Source organism: Passer montanus, unplaced genomic scaffold, assembly GCF_014805655.1.
Source record: "Passer montanus isolate IOZ18808 unplaced genomic scaffold, ASM1480565v1 scaffold41, whole genome shotgun sequence".
In the NCBI taxonomy this organism is placed as follows: Eukaryota; Metazoa; Chordata; class Aves; order Passeriformes; family Passeridae; genus Passer; species Passer montanus.
The window spans coordinates 3,301,642-3,319,706 of NW_024368930.1; the positions used below are offsets into that span (position 1 = coordinate 3,301,642).

At 44.8% G+C, this 18,065-nt stretch overlaps 1 protein-coding gene across 1 annotated transcript in view; it reads left to right on the top strand.

Moving 5' to 3' along the window:
• The window catches only part of GNAS (GNAS complex locus), a 128,782-nt gene that overhangs the window by 458 nt on the left and 110,259 nt on the right, over nt 1–18,065 (top strand). The window lies entirely within an intron of this gene.

Sequence of the window (18,065 nt, forward strand, 5' to 3'; positions counted from 1 at the left end):
GGGCGCGCACGTGGCGGCGGCGCCGGGCGGGGGCTCCGGAGGCTCCGGGCCGGGATTTGCCGTGCTGGCCCGGGCTACCGGGGCTGGGGGGGTCCGTGCCCGGCCGCGGGGTGCGGCAGGAGGCGATGCCGGCCCGCGGGAGGGAGCAGCCGCACCCCCGCGAAGGTGATGCTCGGCCGCCTGTCCCCTCGCTGTCCCCTCGCACACAGCCATGCAGCGGGACCGCGGCAGCAGCAGCAGCAGCGGGGGCGGCTCTCCCGTGAGGAGGAAGCCCTCCGAGCGTTCCGAGTGCGGGAGTGATTTGCCGCGGTCCGCTCCGCCTCCGCGAACGCACAGCGGGGAGATGGATGCAGCCTCCCGGGCTGTGCGGCTCCGTCCGGCAGCCCTTGTTCCCGGCACGGCAGCTCGTCCCTGCGCTGGGCTGCTCAGGGGCAGGGATGCTCCTGCACCGGCACTGCCTTCCCGAGGGTGCCCTACGGAAAGGCATTAATGATGCAATTGTGTGAGGTCTGAGCTTGGGTAGTACACGACCCCAACACAAACAGGCTTAGAAAGTCATGTATTGGCCTTCAGGTAAGTCGAAGGAGGCTGGAAATGTTTCCACTCCTCTGCCCCTCAGTGCAATGCAGGTGGAATACAGGTTACCCTGAGCATCTTGGACTAATAGATGATATTTTCACAAATAACTTAAGCGCCTCTCACGCTTGGAGCGTGCATGGTTCCGCAGGGCATAAACAGCAAAATTTGGCCTTCATCTTATTGTTGTGTGTTTGCAGCCTGTAATAGAGAAGCAGAATTTTAAGGCGCTTTAGAAAACAATATTGGACCTAGTTTTCTGCATCTTGGTGGTACTAGTTTCTATTCCAGAAGCAGAGCTTCTTTTGATGTGGTTGCAGCTATACTGGTGCAAGTCTGTTCATAAAGGTGTCCCTCCTTCTCATGGGAAGGGCGTTGAGCAACACTTGTGGGAAGAGTAAAGCTGGTGTGCTGTGACTGTTGGTTGGAAATCACACCTCTACCCAACGTGCATTCCTTTCAAGCACCCCATACCTGTAGGTGTGTTATCATTTGGTGTTTTAATGTATTCCCAGTTTGTTCTGTAGTGAACAAGTGTGTGGAGGAGGAGCCGTGAGAACTTTTCTTTCTTTGTAGATTAAATAAGTCAGAAAAAAAAATCCAAGAGCAGGGCTAGTTTTGATGTTAATCTGCAAGCCTTTAAGTCATAGAGGCTATCTGATACAGGCTTCTGAAGGCAGTATTTCAGTTGCCTGATTTTAATAACGAGCTGGGTTTTGCTGCAATGACATTGAACACTGAGTGGGTTAAACAACACATCTGAGTGGTTTAGAGTTGTCTATGGTGAAGCCAACAGAGCTCTCTTTGTCGAAATACTGATTTATAAATCTGATGGATATGAGTCAGTGTTATGCTGGCAGTCGTTTATTATATTTCAGCCTGGACTTGAATAGCAGGAAGTCACTTTTTGGCCCTCTTGTAAATCTTGGGATGCCTAAGAGACCCATTTCCCTGCTCCTTGCACGGGGACTGTCAGTTTTCCAGTTAGCTTCCTTCCCTTGCTGCTTCTCCCCTGCATCCCACTCTCACTGTTGCTTTGAGGATTTTCTGTTTCTAAACTGGAATATGAAGTTTGGGGTACATTTGGTGATCCTTTATGTGCATTAGCAGGTATTGCTGCCACAGCTGAGTGTGTCTGTGCTGGGATTGCACACACAAATTGAGCAGGAGGGTGATGATGAATGCTGGGGTAGGAGCATCCAGCTGGGATTTAAAGCTGCAGCTGAACCTCCTCTAAGGAATGGACTTAGGGTGGGGAAAAAGTGCAGAGCCAGGAGTGTCTCCTCGTTTGGGCTGAAGCTCAGTGGCAAAAGCTGCAGTAGATACTTGGGGTTTCTCACTTGCGTTCCCAGTTTTTAGGCTGACATGCTGCTGTAGGAGTGCATTGCAAGGGGCACAGCTCCTTCTCTGAGAGTAGCAGATTTTGGATGAAAACTGCTCTGATGCTTCAGGTCTGTGCTGTCCCCAAGGCTGAATTATTTGTGTCATGTGGCTGCAGTAGCTTGTGCTCTTCCAAGGGCTGTGCTGGGAATGTGGAGTGTTCCTTCCTATGGCTGTGCAGGACACAGGGAGTGCACAAGTCACTGTGCCTGTGCTCTGTGGTTTGGTGTTGTAGTGTGTGTGTAATTTACACGTCTGTTACTCAGAGTATCACTGAGGTGATGCTCTTCAGCACACCTGATACTTACCTTCCCACGTTGTAGTTCCTTTTTTTGGAAGGACAAGTTAATAATTTTATCTGGGTGCTCAGGGGTGTGCAGTGTAGTTACTCAGCGGGCAGATTTGTGCCATTAATTGATTCAGGTTTCTTTAATAATTTTTCAGGCTTTTTTCATCACCACTGCTGTATAAAATAAAATCCCAAGCCCTGGAAGTTCTCTCAATTTCAGCAGAGCAAAGATCTTGCATCTGCTCTGTTTTGGAGGCAATAATCTGACTGTGTACTTGCAGCAGAGCAGTGGGAGGTTTTTTACTTTGTTTTTGTGAAATGCTCAACCAGGTGTAATCTTACTGAATTTTGTTTAGTGAACTGCACAAGTCACAACTTCAAGATTACAATCACTGTTTTGTTGGCAGCATAGTGTGAGTTCAGGGATACTACTGGGAATAGGAGGTAATTTTTCATTGCATGGGGTTGTTTTTTTGTTGGAGAACAATTCTGGCTCTAAAAGTGAAAGTCTGTGGTTATGGGGGGAAAGATTTTAAACTTTGCCATAAAATAAATCTATTACCCATGTGCTTTCTTACTTGTGACAGTAATGTGGGTTTTTCTCTATATTTTTTTTTTCTTTTAAAGACTTGAAAGTGTGAATCTGGTTTGCTCTAAGAGAATGAACTTGGGCTGGTCCCCTCTCAGTGCTTTGCCAATCTCTGTGTCTTGGCTTTTTCACTCTCTCAGGCTCTTTTTTTCTTTTAAAGACTTGAAAGTATGAATCTGGTTTGCTCTAAGAGAATAAACTTGGGCTCTCAGTGCTTTGCCAATCTCTGTGTCTTGGCTTTTTCACTCTCTCAGGCTGAACTCTTGCCTATGTAAAAAGTACTTGTAGCTTATTCCCATAATGAAAAGGGAATACCAATATATGAATAGAGATATATGCACTTCTCACCCTAAATATTTGTATTAAACTACAGCTTCTAAAACAACAACCATTCTGAATCTTTCCTACATCAGTGCTTAAGGAAAAATGGTTTTAACAGAAATATTTATACTAGTGCAAATATGAATATTGGGTATGCAAACGGGACGTTTTTATGGGGAAATATACAGAAGAAAAACACACTTTAAAAAGTTGTGAAATATCAGCATGAAGACTGACCACAGTCACCCTCTCTGTGTGTGCTGCATGGTGAGCCCCTGCCTGCCATGTAATTAAGGACTGTTTTGTATGGTTTACATTGTATTTTCTTCCACAGGGCTGGTGCTCCGTTCAGGGCACAAGATGGATGTTGTGTAGTGAATGAGCAGCTATTCAATATTCTTATCCTCCTCACACAATGTGTCACCCTGTGCCCTATCTGCGACGCTCCGTCCATACCCTGTGCTGAATGAAGAACTGTTGAACTCTTCATGCTGCAGCACTGATCACTGACTGAATGCTCCACAAATGTCAGTGCATGGCACTGCTGTGAAATGAGGTGGTATCCTCCTGATTTTATGGATGCTGGAGGGGGAAATGCCACCAAAGACTAAAGCTGAAATTGTGCAAAGGCACCACTGATTTGATATGCCTATCTTTGCCAGACACTAATTTTAATTTATAGCACCCAACTTAATTTGGTTTATTTTTTTAGTGAATACTTTCTGCATTTAGATCATGGACCTCCTTGTTGTGAACACTCAGCACTTTTGCAGAGGGAGTTTTGGGTGCTCTAAGTGCAGCTCAGCAGTGAGAAGCACAGCTGGTTATCCCTGGTGGGAGCTCTGTAGCAGACTGGAGCTGGCCTGGCTCTCCAGGGCAGCAGGTAATGGCAAATCCCACAGAATATCCCTTCTCTTGTGGTGATTCCCTATCTTGCTAGCTCACAGGGTTATCTTGGCACTGCTTCTCTCGGGATGGTGTGGGAGAGGAAGACACCCAGTTATAAAGACTGGCATGTGCTCGAGCACTTGACAAAATTCCATCTTGTTGACAAGATTTTCATTCACTTGCAGCCAGTTTGTGTCTTGTGCCCCATGTATTATGAGCTGCAAGAGAGGGCACACACCCTGCTGAAAAGCATGTTATCCTTATCAGAAGATCATGTAAAACATTTACAGGACAAAATAGACTAAAAATGTAGAGGGGATCTTTATCCTGGTGCTTCCTAATTCTCAATAACAAGTTTTTTCATGCTAAACATCTTATACCAAATTTCCCTTTTAAGAAAAGCAGGAATGGGACAAAAATATCCTAGGGAAAGCCTGTGATGTGTGTATCTTGTAGCAGGCTGCACACTGTGATACCAGCTGGAGAGGCAGCAGTGTGCACTTCCCCAAATGGACTGTCTTTAGTGGTGAAGGAACTACAATATTTTCCAATAGGGCTCCCAATAATTACCAGATACTACAAGAACACTTGGACATGGGGATCTCTGTGGTTTCCATCTGCCCAGTACTTCCCAGTGCAGACATGACAATCCTGCTGTGGACAGCAGGGAGGTGGAATGCTAATTGTGGATCTTCCTTTGCAATGAGGAGCCTCTGCACGAGGAGTCCCTACTCAGTTCCCACTGCTGTATCCAAAATGTGATGCCTTTCCAGTTGGTAAATGGAGATCTTCTGGTTTGGCATATGTTTACCCCAAACAAAAATAACTGGGAAGCTTTGCAAACTTTAAGAAAGCTTTACCCAGTGTGCAAGCAATGCTGGCTGCAGCTGTGATGTGATTTGTGATTGTTTGCTGGATCTCAGAACAACTTCATGTCCTCAGCAGTGGCACCTCTTTGCTTTAGATCACTTGGTAAAGTAATTTCTCTCCTGCTCTCATTTCAAATTTCATAGGAAGGGGAGAGGCAAGCTACTTATGTCCTGCTTTGTTTTGTTTTGGTTGGTTTTGTTTTCATTTGTTTCTTTTTCCTTGAGAGCTCCTGATAGTGACTTTCCTCCACATAAACAAAAAGATCATTAGCCTCAGGCAGACACAATGTGTGGAGAGCTCCAGCCAGCATATTTGAAATTTGGCAAAGTTTGAGCTGCTTCAAACAGGGTCTGGCAGTGGAAGGTGTCTGAAAAGCTGGAGCTGCACTGCTCTGAGTGTGTGAGGATGGAGGGCTGCTAATGGATGCAATGCTGTGGGAGGCCAGGTGAATGTTCTCTGCAGGGATCTGAACTGCAAACAAATGACTTTCACAGTTGCAGCTCATGCTGAAGGGGTGCTCTGTGCATGTGTAAGCATGAATTTTTGTGGGAAGGGGATGAGGAATCTGAAGGGTCCCCTGATTCCCGGGACCAGCCATGCCTGTGCAGTCACACAGCAGCATAAATGTACACAGTTTCTCCCTTTCCCCAGCAAAGATGCCATCTCTGTGTAGTGGTAATGGTTTTTTTTCACTCATTAAATACCTGGTGGCATAAAGATCATCATCCATCACTCTAGAGGGGCTGCATTGATCCATAGCCATGGATCCAATTTCAGAGTTATCTGAAAATTTTTATTTTTAAAGCTCAAACTCCACCCCAGGTGGAGTGGTACTCTCTTTTTGACTTGACTTTTTTGAGCTTGTGATCCTGTTGCTTGGTCAGCACCATCTGCTCCCAGAGCAGAGAAAATGCCTTGCTTGCTTCTGTGCAACTGTTGGCATCATTCTCCACTGGGACATCTCAAATTGAACTGTCTCCTGTGCAAGGGCTTCCCTGGAGGAAAAGCCTCGAGGAGAGCAGTTAATTGCATGCAGCTCTTCCCTGGCTCCCTTAAATTTGGGAGTGTCCTTATTCACAAGTATGCATGATTTCATTGAGTTTCCTTCTAATTGCCACAATTTAAAAATGTCAGGAAAAAACCTTGGCAATTCCCTGGTGTGAGGACAACTCAGATGCTTTTCATGAGAAAGCTCAGTTACCAGGCATATAAATCCATGATGGTTTCAATATTCAGACCTGAAGAATGTGTCTTGAGGAGAAGTTGAACTCCATGACTTATTCTTATTGTTCCCCTGCTCAGTGAAGCATTTGAGAACCAAGCCATGCAAGCTTTATAAATAGCTCAGCCAAAGTTTTCTTTACTTCCTCTAATGTGTTCCCTCTGCAAAGAAAACCCACAGTGTCTGTCTGGGCAGCATTTTAAAAGATCTGTGTGTCACTCAAGGGCAGAGAAGCTGGTGGGTATTCTCTGCATTGAGGGATGTAGAGGGCTGGCAGCAGGTGTCACACAGATGTCACAAAGTTGCTATTTTTATTTTGCCAAGTGAAGGAAGGGGATGATGAGGAGGATGGGTTGGTTCCTGGCATGGAGTGAGATGCAGTTTTACAATCTAGTCTTGCTCTGTTTAGCCACTTCTGCCTCAGTGCTTTGGAAAAGGGAACAAGTGCTGTCACAGCTGTGCTTCCTCTGCGTTATCTTACAGGAGGCTTAAACCCAAATAAGTTGCTTTTGTAATGTAATGCTTGCATTTTGAGAGCATTCCTTTGACTTTGGAGGCAGTCACGTCTTGCCCTTGTGCTGTTTCTGACTGCTGAGGCTGCCTTGCAGAGCAGCTTGTGAGGTGTGTGCTGCTGCTCCCTCGGCAGCCAGAGACCCGAGCCTCAACTGGAAATTGTTCCTGTCACATTGCAGGGATTTCAGGTTTCACTGATGCCCTGGAACAGTTCTCATCATGGGCTTGCTGCTGGTGAACGTGTGTTGTGTGCCAGCCCTGCAGGGACCAAAGGCTTCTCCAGGCTTCAGTCCTTTCTGGCTCTTCAGTTTTGGTTACAGCAGCTTGCCTGGGTGCTCTGCTCCAGCACTTGGGCTATGCCTGCTTGGCAGCTCTGATGGGGAGATGCTGCTGCAGAAATGAGGGGAAAAAGGCACTTTTTTAAAGAGTTTGACCTCCCCTTTCTCTGTGTCATCCTCATTGCACGTACACCACCTCTTCCTCTTTCCTACCCCACCCCCCACCAAACACAATTTTTAGTTTGTGGGCTGTGTTTGTTTGGGTTTGCATTTTTCCTGGTTGTTTTTCATGCTGAAATCTCAGGGTGCCTGGTTAGCTGGGAGGTTTTCTGGAGCACGGAGGGATTTGTGTGACTGGGACTTAACAGAGGGAGGAAATGTAGATACTGAGGAGAAGGGCATGGTTGTGAGCTGAAAATCTGCATTCACATGTTTTGGGTTTTTTATAAATACCAGTTAAAACTGTCTGCTTGGTAGAAAAATACTCTGTGAAATACTGTCTTGATGCTTTCCCTGCCTTACCTCCACATGGGAAATTCACAATTTGATACAACTGATTTTTCTCTGCTGATGAAAAGCATGGAACAAATTCCTTTTAGACTGTAAAAGGTGAAAGATATTCTCTCCCCTGATCCCTTAACACTACCTGTGCTCTCATTTCTCCCAGCTTCTGGGAAGTTCATCCTCGTCTGTACCATTTTGTGGTTTTAGGTGGTGAGTGATGCAGGACTTCACTTGCTCATATTTCAGAAGAATATGTGTTTGTTTTTAACAGCACTCCAGATATTCACAAGGAAAATGTTTCTTCTCGTCTGTTTTCCCCAAACAGAAATAAACATGAAATTTGAGTGGATAGTTCTCAAGCATGTATATATCCTTGTGATTCCAGTGGGATTATTCATGTGAGCAAGGGCAGTGTCCAGTGTCCCCTCAGAGTCACCTGTGTGCTGCCATCCCACCTGGACACCCCATCCCCTGGGCAGGGCACAGGGACACACCTTGGAACTGGGGTAACCACTTGAGTGCAGAACCAGCCAGTGCAGCCTGAATATCACTGTCAAGCCCAAATGGGAGTTTTATGGTACAAAGGAATTTAAGAAAATGTTATTTGAAACTTTGTTTGCTGTTGAATTATTCTGCATTAGGAGGTTTGAGAATCTGTTGCTTCTAGTAGAGGTCTAAGCAAAATCTAAATACTGCAAAGGTATTTAGTCTTCAGGATTATTTTGGGAGGGGGCTGAGGAAAGGCCTGATAAGTTATGTACTTGACCGCATGTAGTTAAAAATATTATTTGGAATATAAACTTCCTTGTCTAAAGACCAGCTTTATGTACCAAGTCAAAAAGCAGTTCTCCTCCTGGCCTCCATAAGTATACCTTAATGCTGCTGAATCCTGGAAATTATGCAGGGCATGCTTTTTAAATGTTGATTTTGACTTCTTGCCTGGGACCAAGTGTAAAGTCTTTCCAAGGAAATACTTAGAAGACTTGCAATGAAACCCAAAAGCTGCTGCCAAACCTTAGTTTTTAGAAAGGGAGTAGGGGGCAATCCAGCCTGTTAAAAACTTCCAGTTGTTTGTAATTAAATCCACTTCTTCTGTGCACAATAAACATATACTTAGAAAAAGATCATTTTACATAATACTTATGTGGTTTAGTGCTGCTTTTCAGCTGCTAAAAATCAAGCAGGAGGTTTGCTGGTTTTGCCTGGGAAGGTTGCTGAGAGCTGGGAAGCCAGGGCTGATGCAGCTGTGCCACTGCAGTGGCAGGGATCCATGTATCCAGTGGTGACAGGCAGAGCGAGCCAGGGAATCCTTTTCTCATCGTGAACCAGCTTTCCCACTAGTTCAAGTTTGTTTTGGATTGGCAGGGATGGGAATGAAGAGGAGATAAAAATACCCCGTCCGCATGTCCGTCCGCGCCAGCAGCAGCGCCGCTCGTGGCTTTGCTGGGAACTCTGGGGGTGCAGGAACTTCTCGTCACTTTGGGGGCTGGCAGGAGGCAGGACCACCAAATCCTCAGCCCCTGAGCTTGATCTGCTACCGTTAATTTGAGATTGTTTCAAATCCACTGCCATCGTTCATCTGGAGGATGGGACTTGTAGGGTGAGGGCACAGCCTGAGTGTGAGTTCATCCAAGAGATAAATTTTATATTCACTCTTGACAAGGGAGGGGATTTTTTTCTAGGATGGCACAGAGAAATTGTCAGTTTTTACTGGGCAGGTTGCAGGAGCTGTTGGATGCTGTGATGGAGTGTACACAAGGCATAGAACGAGCAGAGAGGAGCAGCTTAGAGGTATTATCTCATAAGTGACATAAGAAAAACTATGAAGCCTTGTAGAGCAGATTTGTTGGGATTTGAGATGAAAATCCCTGTTGCTTGCTGAGATTATCCCCCAGCATATGGCAGGGAATGTAACAGAGAGATAGAATTAGCTGCTAATGATCTGGACACCTCTTGGAAACAGATGTTTGTAGTCCTGTATAACTGCTTGCTATTTTGTTTGTCCAAAGTCTGGATTACTCAACAACAGGCCTGGCATGCTATTAGAATGCTTGCTATCTTCATTTGCCACTGATCTCACCCAGTACAGGTCATCTTTTTCTTACTAATACTGCTGGAGTAATCGATTGTGAAATTGCGATGGAGAATGAAGGAAATGGCTCATGGCAGTGCCAGCAGATGGAGTTAGCCACGGGCCAGGGAGTGCTGGGGAAGCTGCAGGCATCTCCCTGGGCAAACCAGGGTGGCACTGTGGCACCACCCCGCTGCTGCTGCACGGGCAGTGTTCATTTGGGGTTTCCTGAGAAGATGAGTTTTTGATAGATCTCTACGGCAAATGGTGCTGCAGCTGAGGAGGAGATTGCTCAGACTCACTGCTGCTCCTTGGGCCACCACCTGATGTAAAAAAAGCCCTGGGTCACACCTTTTGGTAGTTTTGGTATCCCCTTACTCACCCTGACTTTGAGCTGTTGTCAATAAATACCTGACTTACCCTCGCCGTTGTTTAAGGCACCAATGTTTCCAACTCAGGGATGTAATTCCCATAGTTTCTCTTCGGGATCTCTTAATTTATTTAAGTATTACTTGAGCAATCTGCTCTATAACACTCTTGCTATGCTTAAATTTCTTTACATCTAAAAATGCTTCCTAAGTTACTTTTCTTAATTTACATTATTGGAAGACATCTTCTTGGAGCTGGAAACCTTTATTAAGGGGGGGAAAATTGTTAGCTGTCAGTTCAGCTCATCTCTTTTCCACCCCTTCCTTCATGTTAAACTTCCTTTTGGACTTTATCTTTTACAGTAAAAGCAAGACCTTAACCTCAACTTCTCTTTCTAAGTTAGATTCTTTTGACCTGGCGTCATCTTTGTTACAAGGCTTCACACACTGCAGTACAATAATATTTTTCTTGTGGTGCAATGAACAGCACTGCAGACGCTGTTCCAGATGGGGTCATTTTTTCTCTAAATTAGCAACTGCCTTAATAGATATTTTCCGTGGCTTCCAAACTGTGTGGTGTTGCTTGAACGAAAATGTAATTCCACTGAGAGAGTTCAAACCCAGCTTTTGCTGGGCTTCCAGAATTTTATTTTTTTTTAAGTATTTGTACAATTGACAGTTGTAACGAGTTTGCTAGCATGTTGTGCTTGCATGTTGCAGTTGTACCTTTGGATTTAGATGGAAAATCAGAATATTATCTGGTGTATTATTCTCAAAGAACAGCATTTTCGTGCAGGGTACATTATTAATGTAAGGGTTAAAATACGGCAAATGTATTTTGAAACAACTGGAATATTTCTTTTCATCAAGAGCAAAAAGGCATTTCTGCCTCCAGAGATACTTGTGAAGCTTCACCTTAGAATGGTTAATTGTCTGTCATTTTAAAATAATCATTTGAGATTCCAGTTTTAATGTGAACAACTTGCTTCTGATCACTTGAAACTTCCATGGAGGAGTGTAGAGGATTCTTACACAAACAAAATGGGATGTGGACTCGTGAAATCCTTGGTGGTGGCTGCTCTGGCAGGACATGAGTGGACTCTCAGGAGCTTTTCCTTGAGTTCTTCTTTGTCACAGACAAACATGGAAAATGCAGGAAATAATGAAAAATCCACCAGGACATAGTACAAGCCTTAGGATCACAGATACTTTTCAGAATATCAGTCTCTAAATAATTGAATTTATTCCAGAGGAATTCTTATATTTTTATTGGTTATTCAGCTAATATCACTAGCATAGCCAATAGTAAATTATTAAATTTAAACTGTGCTGTTTCTAAGTATTTTAAGATTACAGGATCTGTAACTGCTTTTGAGATGGAGAGTTTGCAGTTCAGTCCCATATTCTTTTTCTAGCTCATTGCCCCTCCTGGCTCTCTTGAGCCACCAGCACACTCAATCATTCCTTGTGCTAGGCAGGATTTTTTTTTATGCCAAAACCACAAGGACTGTTCTAATTTTCTTGCATTTCCATCAAGTGAAAAGCCCTGAACCACCTTCAGGCCTTGCCCTGGCATGCTGAGGATGGGCAGCCACGTTCCATGGAGAACCTGGCACTGGCTGAGGTGCAGAAGGGACAGCCAAGGGCACTGGGCAGGCCTGGGTGTGAGCAAGAACAGCCCTTTGTGTTTGTGCTCTTGGGATGGAGCTCAGTTTGTGTGGCAGCACGGAAGGGCTCATCCCTTCACACCCGACGCCTGGGAGATGCTGCTGGAGCTTTTGTGTGTGAGGGGAAAAAGTGGGATTTTTGTACAGCCCAAGAGCTAAAGCTGTGCTGGAGGGTGGCAGAGATCCCTGCCAGCTCCCCATGGGAACAGGCCTGGGAGAGCGTGAATTTGTGAGGTCTGTGGGGGCAGTTTGGTTCAGTGGAGCTCTCCTGTGAAGATGTCACAAGGAGAGTGCATGCCTTGGCCGTTAGGAATTTGTCCACGCTGCATTATTAGAAGAGATTCCTATTCTGTTTCTTAAATTTTATCCTCCACCTGCATCCTACTATGCATAGTCTTGCTTCTGTGGCTTGGGAAGCAGCAATTTTCCAGTGCTTCCCAAAATTTCCTCCGGAAAGGGATTATGTCACATCTGACCCAGATGCCTATGGCAAACAGCGTGTCTCAGCACAGTGAGTTCTGGGAGGGACCCTCACACTCGGGAGCTGATCACAGCAGTGAGGACAGTGTTAGGGGAAGAGAGCTTTTCCCTGGCTTAACTCAGGGGACAGTCAAACACTTTAGTTTGACTGGCTTGGCCCTATGTCCAAGCTGGACCTTCTTATTTCTCAAGTGGGAGTAGTGTCCCTAGACACTCTAAAACTGCCAATTTTTTTTTTTCTCCTCCTGTCCTTTGATTAAGGACTTGTTTGTTGACACTTCAGTGGGTTGTGGTTCTGATGACAGCAGCTCTTGTGTCAACCAAGACAGAGCTGCTCACTGTTAATAGTTCCTGGCTTTGTCTCTGCTTCCTAGATGTGGTGAGATAGAGGTTCTAATGGTCTCCCAAGCTGTAAGTAGCGACAACTCTCAGCAGAAAATTCAATTCAGTGGATTTTTGCATTTCTCCAACTGTTCCCTGTGCATATATGTGGACCAGACAGAAGAACAGTGACAAAGCTATGCAGATCTCCAAGCTAATTTTAATAGTCTGCCTGAAAAAGCAGATGTGTAGCATGAAGTAGAAGGGTCCTATTTGCTAAATAAATGTTTAAAAAGTTAGTTCTGTACATATTTCAAGATAGCTTTTCAATGGAAGATAAGTGACTGAACCTACCATGGTAGTGTTTCCAGTGAACAAAATGTGGTGTAAAGTTCAGATTTACGTTTCCTATTATAGCTTAGAGGGTTTCATCTTAAAGGAGTTTTAATAGGTGCCAAATGCTCTCAATATCTGTCAAGGTCAATTATAGATGAGATTTTTTTTTTCTATTTTTGCATGGAGCAGGAAACATGAAGCATCTTATTGGAATTATTCCTAGAAGGTTTGAACTTCGCAGATGTGTGAGGTTTTCCTATATCGTGGTAAAATGCTAAATCTGAAGCTCAGCAATTTACTCTGCTGGCTGTTAACAGAAGATTCCAGCTAGTGCTGGCTCGGCAGGAAAAGAGATGAAAATGAAAGATTTCCAGCCCTGCCAAATGGAGATGTCCTGGTGGGTAACTGGTCCCAGTGGAAAGGTGTAGGAGCAGCAGTGTTGGGGCTTTGCTGCAATTGTTTTGGCACCTGTTTAGCCCTGGATCCTGGCTTTGTTAAGCCTGGCTTTAGCTCCATTTCTATTACTCTCTCTTAGCACAAAGGGGAAATTCCCCCACCGGATAGATGTGAGGGGAAAATCACACCAAAGTTTCCTTGGCAAAAATACCAAAGAATGTGGGAAGAAAGGGTGCAGAGGAGAATGCAGCAGGTGGAAGGTGCAGGAGGGATGTGGGTATATTTGTGAGGGCCAAGAAGCCCTTGCAGGGAGGATGCTGTTGAAGACCAGGGAAAATAGAGCAAAACAGGGTAATCAACATGCCCATGAAGAACTACAGCAGCTTATGTATCCCTTCCAAGAGAAATGGGCACTTACATCTTCATCCCAATTTTTATTTTTCTTTAGTTCCATGAATACACATGCTTTCTCACGCTTTCTCATTTAACCTAAAGCAAGGAAATAACAATTTAAAAAATTCCAAATGAAACTGTTTTTGTGTCGTCCTTCCACTTTATCATTTCATGCAAATATTTGAAGGCATAACTAGGTGCTAACCTTGAATGTTTAATGTTAGGACTAATTTCTGCTCGTTGTTTACCAAAATAGGGCCACTGTGTAACAGCAATAATGTAAGTCAGTGTCAACACCAGGCGCTGACATTTGAACAGAAGACTTGAGTTCACAATAAAACCAAGTCAAAGTTTTTAGGGCGAGTTAAATTTACTGCAGCAGCGCCCTCAAGTGCTGTGACACTTCCTAGGCCTGATGGTGTCTGTCCCATGGGACACTGCCATGTGCTGGGGCTTGATTCTTCAGCATATTTAGCCTGGTAAGAGTTTGTAAATTATTTTGGTGGAATTTTGAGTGCTCACACAAATCTGTGATACAATTTAATACTAGAGTGAAGGGAAGGATGCTGGTTTGGGAGTTTCCCCTTTAAATGCTCTGTGGTAAGAAAGGTGCTTTCAGGACCAGCTTGGTTGGAAGTGATGGTGGAAGGAGACCTGAGCAGAGGAGCTTTCTTCAGACAGGTCAGCCATGGGTCAGGTCCTGGTTTGGAGTTTGGGATGCTCGGTGCCAGCAGAGCCCAGTGCACAGCTTTATCAGCTGCTCTGCAGCCCCCATGGCCTTGTCTTAGTCTAGGCTGCAGAGACAGGAGCAGCAGAACCTTCACTGGTGTGACTCATTACCTAAACAGAGAATTTAGGATTTAGGCATAGTATCCACTCTCCTTTGTTACTGAGGGAACTGTGTCTGGTAGGCTGTGCATTTCACCAGCACACTATAGGTGTATGGTATAAACTGTATGGACAAAACAATGGCAGTGTAAAACAACTGTGGTCTGCTAGAGGTGTTACACATCCTAAACATGCATTATTGTGGTTGTGCAAGGAGCCTGTGGGCCCTGGACTCACTGGGCTGTGTCTTTGCCAGCAGAACTGCAGCTCTCCTTGAGGCAGCTGCTGGAGGGAGCCCTGGTTGCACTCACTCCTCAGCTTGTGAGTAATGAAGCCCCAGTGGCTCCTGGAATTGCAGCATCTCTCTCAGCTGTCTGACAAAGCTGTCTGTGTGATTTCCTCCCTTCTCCAGAATTCCCTTCTCTTGAGCTCTCCACCTCTTGTCTCCCAGCACTCTGATCAAAGTAGGTCAAGTCAGCTTTGTTCAAAAGCAGAATTGCCAAGTGATGCTGCTGTGTCTGGAGAAGCAAATTCAGCCTGAGGGAATGATTCCATGGGGGTAGTGCAGTCACAGAACCTAATAATTACCTGTATCCACAAAATGAACATCTGAGGCATCGCTCAGAGCAGAAGGCATCACTTGCAACTCTCCCTGTGTAAAAGTAATGCCCTTTCCTCCTAATTATTAAGGAGTATTTTTGTAAAGGTACTTCAAAGTCTTTATTTCATATTTCTAGCATACACTATTCAAATGTGTTCTGTAGTGTCCTTTTGTGTGGGTTTCTCTGGATCCAGAGGGAATAGCAATTGCAATAGTGATAGCAATCTGTGGAATGAGGAATTGCAACATTTGGGCCATACCCACTCCTTATATTTTAGTCTTGAATGAGCCTTTCTAGAATAAAACAGGAAGAAAGGAAGAGGTCAGAGGGAAGAGAATTTAGAAATCATTCAATTGTTTGACTTATGAGAAAAATAGTGACACATCTTTAAAATAAACAAATACAAAGGTCAGTGGCCAGAAATTCATTAGCCCAGGGCTTTTTTTGGCCATTTAAACAAGGAAGTTCTAAAGCCTTTGGCCCAAGTGCTTCTCTCTGCTGTACAAGAGGGAGTTTCTCACAGCTCCCTCCTTAGGTGACCTCGGGCTGGTTTTGATTGGCACAGAGGAAAAAGGATGGCTTTTCTTTTGCTGGGAGTTTTATCACTCCACAGCAGTGCTGTGAGGAGTTGGTTACTGGATTCAGTCCCAGTTACAGCTCCCTCAGTGCTCCCTGCTGCAGGCTGGAGGGGATTTACTAAAGGTACACCCCTCTCCAGGTGAGACATCCAGCAGGCTCCTTAGGTATTCTGGACCAGAACACAGGGGCAGTGTGTGAAATACTGTATTTTAGATACATCACACCCTGTATTACGGTATTGCAGGAACAACTTGCATTGTCCCTTTGTTCTCTTTGCACCTCTAACATCAACCTCCAAAAAGGAGAGGGAAAAGAAAGGAAAAAAACAAACCAAAAATGCAAAACCAGAACGTGAGAAAAAAAAAGGAAGTGGCATTATTTGGCAAAGCTTCAAGGGGAACTTGACCAGGGAGTTTGGTTTTGCTGACAGAAGAGGGGGCCAAAGCTGCAAGGACTGAGGGTGGGTTTCAGGTTAAAAAAGGAAGAGGGTGACAATGGGAAGGAGCCAGGGAGTGAAGGAGCAGAGTGGAGGGCTGAGCACTCAGGGTGAGAGGGAGAAGCCTCTCCCAGGCAGTTTTGTGGCTGGGAGACTGGGGTCAGCCTGCCCAGCTTGGGCTACAGCTGCCACTGTCCTGGCTGCAGTTTGGACATCTGCAAGGGGCTATTATTTGGGGAGGAAAAAGTGTGTTGAGCTATACTTTGCTTTAATAGTAATATCAATTTCTTGAATGTTACTGTGTGCAGGCATGTATTCATAGCTTGGGCGAAGTTGTACTTTTTTGTTTCTGTCTTGCTTTTGAGACCCAGGGCACACCATTTCAATGGCTAATTCAGGTCTTTTGGAGAGATTTGCACTCTCTGCCTGGCTGGAAAGTACCGTTATTTGGGGGGAAAAATTTGTGTTGAGCTATACTTTGCTTTAATAATAATATAAATTTCTATAACGTTACTGTGCAGGCATTTATTCAAAGCTTGGGCGAAGTTGTACTTTTTTGCTTCTGTCTTGCTTTTGAAACCCAGGGCACACCATTTCAATGGCTAATTCAGGTCTTTTGGAGAGATTTGCACTCTCTGCCTGGCTGGAAAGTACCCCCAGCCCCTGGGCTGAACTCTCTTGCTCAGAAAAATATTTTGCAGAGCAGCCATGGCAAGGCAGGTTTGTCCAGGGATGCTTCCATCTTCCTGTGCTTCTGCATGCATGTTTAGCTGTCATTCTGCAACAGCTTGGTGGTGGCTAAAAGGGAGGATAATCAGGATTTCTTGCAAACACAGAGTTACAACACTGATAGCAATGTGGCAGCAAAGTTTCCATCTCCCTGCTTAAAGCATCTGCTCCCAGAAAAGCATTTGCAGAACCACTACTGCATTCTCCTATTAATGACTTTCAGGATCATGGTTTTCAGTGATTTTTGCTTCTTGCCTTTCTGAAAGCAGCCTGCAAATGGCACTTGATTGCTAATGTCACATCATGGGAGGTGGTTAGTCTGAACCCCTGCCTGTAGCAGTCATCTAAAAGCGAATGGAAATTGGTAAAAATCTGTATATTATAATAAAAAAAAATTATAATGCATACAAGGAGCACAGCTCCAAAAAGTCTGACCAGGCTGCTGCATGTCTGGTTTGGTGATATGTAAAATTTTGGACAGGCAGTGGTACACATGGACAGTTTTTGTTCCTGTATAAACAAAGCATGTGAGTGCATACGTGGTCGAGCTATAGAGGAAAATACAGCCTGAAAACTCTTGTGCAGGCAGGACAGGAGGTGATGTGACTTCCCACTGAAAGCCAATCAAGAAGAGTATCAGAAAAGCAACTGAAATGGGGCTATTAGGAGGAATAAATGTAGGTAATGATGTTGCCAACTGTTACAATCATTTTTTTTCTCTGGGTCTCACCATGGTTATTGCTTTTTTCCCCTCAGCTACAATCCATGGAGCACTGGCACTGAACTTCTGCTGTCAGTCCAAACAAGCCACGTTTTCTAGCTAAGAGTTCTGAGAAATGTTTCAAGTGTTCCCAAAAGGCTCATAACTGGAAGGTGTATTTTTCCTTTAAAGTCTCAAAACTTTGGGAGGGTTTGACCCCTTATTTTAAGTGGCTGGGATTTGCACATTTGTGATAAATTTCTCTAAAATACTGTTGTGTGTGGCATGGTGTGTGTTGCCACTATTCAGTGATGTGTGAGCTAATCTCCTCCTCCTGAGCTGGGATTCTTTGTTTTTGCAATGAGAAGAAAATGAGGAAACTTGTGCTTCCAAAGAGAGGACATTTTAAAACCACACAAGCATGTCCATGTGAGGTGGCAGGTGGCATTAGTGTGGCACCTGGACCTTCTCGTGGTGAGGAGTGGCTTCCACTGAGCTGGGTGTTGGGCCGTGCCCTTGGGACTCTGTTCAGTCACGCAGCTCGTCCTGCTGCACGTGCAGCTTCTGAGTCCTGCACATGCTAATGGCAATTCCTGACAACAAATTCAGAAGGTATTAGTGAAGGAATAAACCCCGCATTGTTAGAATCTCCTGGATGAATAATTACTGCAGATAACACCGAGTGTTTATGACTTTGCCAGTCGTGGTGCCACTTCGGGACCAACTTCT